Source organism: Poromitra crassiceps (assembly GCF_964638095.1).
Source record: "Poromitra crassiceps genome assembly, chromosome: 27".
Taxonomy (NCBI): Eukaryota; Metazoa; Chordata; class Actinopteri; order Beryciformes; family Melamphaidae; genus Poromitra; species Poromitra crassiceps.
Window position 1 is genome coordinate 14,216,849 of NC_139650.1, and position 2,946 is coordinate 14,219,794.

Sequence of the window (2,946 nt, forward strand, 5' to 3'; positions counted from 1 at the left end):
CGCTGGGGTTTAGTCCGGCTGAGCTGGTTTTTGGGCACACCGTGCGCGGGCCATTACGCTTGTTACGGGAGCGGTGGTTGACAGATGAGCCTGCTCCCGTGCATAGCGTTCTGGATTATGTGAGCTCGTTTAGGGAGAGGCTGCATGCTGTGTGTGATTTGGCACACGACTCCCTGTCTGCCGCGCAGTCAAAAATGAAGCAACAGTTTGATAAAAGATCGCTCAGTCGGAGCTTTCAGCCCGGTGATCGTGTGTTGGCATTGTTGCCTATTATGGGATCCAGCCTCCAGGCCAAGTTTTGTGGTCCATATGAGGTGGAGCGCAGATTGAGTGACACAGACTATGTAATTAAGACGCCAGATAGAAAGAAAAAGTCCCGTGTGTGTCACATCAATATGCTGAAGCTCTATGTTGCGCGTAAACCCGGGGATCTGTCGTCTGGGATCGGAGTGCACGGGGTATCCGCTGTCGTCACTGTGGCTTCTCCCAAATACAGCGCGGACGAGGATGGGTTGCGTGAGCGTGCAATGTTGGTTCCGTCGGCCCGCCTGGATAACTCCATAATTTTGGAGACGTTGGATGATCAGTTGTGTTATTTGTCCGGGTCGGCCAAGAGTGATGTTTGTAAGCTTATTCGAGCTCATGTATCATTGTTTGGGGATAAACCCTCCCAGACTACTGTTTTACAGCATGATGTGGATGTGGGCGAACACATGCCCATTAAACAACACGCATATCGGGTAAACCCGGTGAAAAGGGCTGTGATGCGCAAGGAGGTTGAATATCTCCTAGAGAATGGATTTGCGGTGCCGAGTTCGAGTCCCTGGAGCTCACCATCACTCTTGGTTCCAAAACCTGATCAGACATCTCGGTTTTGTAATGATTTTCGTAAGGTAAACGCAATTACTAAGCCGGACTCATTCCCTTTACCTCGTATGGATGATTGTGTGGATCGGGTTGGGTCTGCTAAATACGTCACAAAGCTGGATTTGTTGAAAGGATACTGGCAGGTGCCCCTCACGCCGCGGGCATCGGTGATTTCTGCATTTGTTACGCCTGATTATTTCTTACAGTATACAGTCATGCCTTTTGGTCTGAGAAATGCCCCTGCTACTTTTCAAAGATTGATGAATACTGTTCTGTCTGGGGTAAAGAATTGTGACGCTTATTTAGATGACATCGTGGTGTATTCTTCTACCTGGGCGGAGCATGTGGATAGCTTGGGGGAGGTATTCAGACGTCTGAAGAGTGCCAACTTGACAGTGAATTTGGCAAAATGTGAATTTGGGAGGGCAGTGGTCACATATCTGGGGAAGCAGGTGGGTCAAGGGTAGGTGCGCCCCCTGTGGGCCAAGGTGCAGGCCATCCTGGATTTTCCTGTGCCAGTGACGCGCCGACAGCTTCGACGTTTCTTGGGGATGTGCGGGTACTACCGCGGGTTTTGTAAAAACTTTGCTACAGTGGTGACACCCCTCACTAGTCTGTCGAGCCCGTTAGTCCGTTTTGCGTGGACAACCGCATGCCAGGAGTCTTTTGATGGTGCCAGGGCTCTTCTTTGCAGTGCGCCTGTATTGGCTGCACCTGATTTTGAGCGTCCCTTTAAATTGGAGGTTGATGCCAGTGCTTGCGGTGCGGGCGCGGTTCTGATACAGGACGACGATTTGGGCATCACGCATCCTGTGTGTTACTTTTCAAAGAAATTTAATAGGCATCAGGTAAATTACAGCACAGTGGAGAAGGAGGGGCTGGCGTTACTGCTGGCGTTGCAGTTCTTTGAGGTGTATGTGGGGTCGAGCGTGGAGCCGGTCCAGGTGTACACTGATCACAATCCGCTTGTCTTCATATCTCGGATGCGCAATAACAACCAGCGGCTTATGCGCTGGTCCTTATTGCTGCAGGATTTTAACATCGAGATACAGCACATCAAGGGGAGTGATAACATTGTGGCGGATGCTTTGTCTCGGGTGGAAATGGTGTAAGGTGGTATCAGGCATTTCTTGAGGGGGAGAAATGCTTGATTTAGGAGGGGGGGTGTTATGACCCAGTGTGGGTCATTTCTGTGGCAGTCCACATTGGGGAAGAGTATCCATGTTGTGAAGTGCTGACATGTGTTTTCCCTCCCTGCCCCCAGTGGAGCTGTCACTCCATTCCCATGTTTTCTTGTCTACAGGTGCGGCTGGTGATTGGTTGGGAGGCTGATGGGACTGGCCTTAAAAGGAGCCTGGCCCAGGCCTCTTGACTCTTTTTCCTCCTCCCAACCCGGCTGTGTCATGACAGGAGCTGCTTCCTTCTTGTGGTGTTAGCTTAGCTAACCCAATTTGTTCATTGTATCAATTACTGAACTTTTGATGATAATTGTGAACAGTCCTATAGCAGCATGTAGGGGTGAGAATCTTTGATTTATATTCAGTTAACTTTTCTCCTGTTTTTGTATTAGTTAAGCAGGTAAGCACCATGTTGTTTATTTGGGGGGGTTTTCTTTGCAGGTAAGCTTAGGTTTAAATATAGATTTTGTTTGTTATTTTGAGTGTGCTCATCCTGATGCTCTCTGCTGCTATATCTAAATAAATATTACTCTGTGGACTGGAAACCTGTCGTGGCATGGTCATCTTTGGGAGAGGGGAAAGGGGGAGTCATCTTCTTTTATGTTATGCTGGGTATCCCCTAGGCCGGGCATAACATCCACTCTGTAGAGCCAGAGCCTGGATGAGAACAGACTCATCAGGGAGTCTCCCTCAAACACCTTAGGCGTCTTGACAATAAACAATATAGCAAGCCCCAAACCTGCCAGAGTCAACATCATCTTGTCAAGTGCAAATGGCTCTGCTGTCCCAATCCTCCTATTTATCCAATGTGGATCCTTTCCAGACTTGATGACTCAACCACTTTCAGATGGCAGCCATTAGAGGGAGTGAGGGTTCAGGGCTTGAGTCTTTAGGGGGCAGA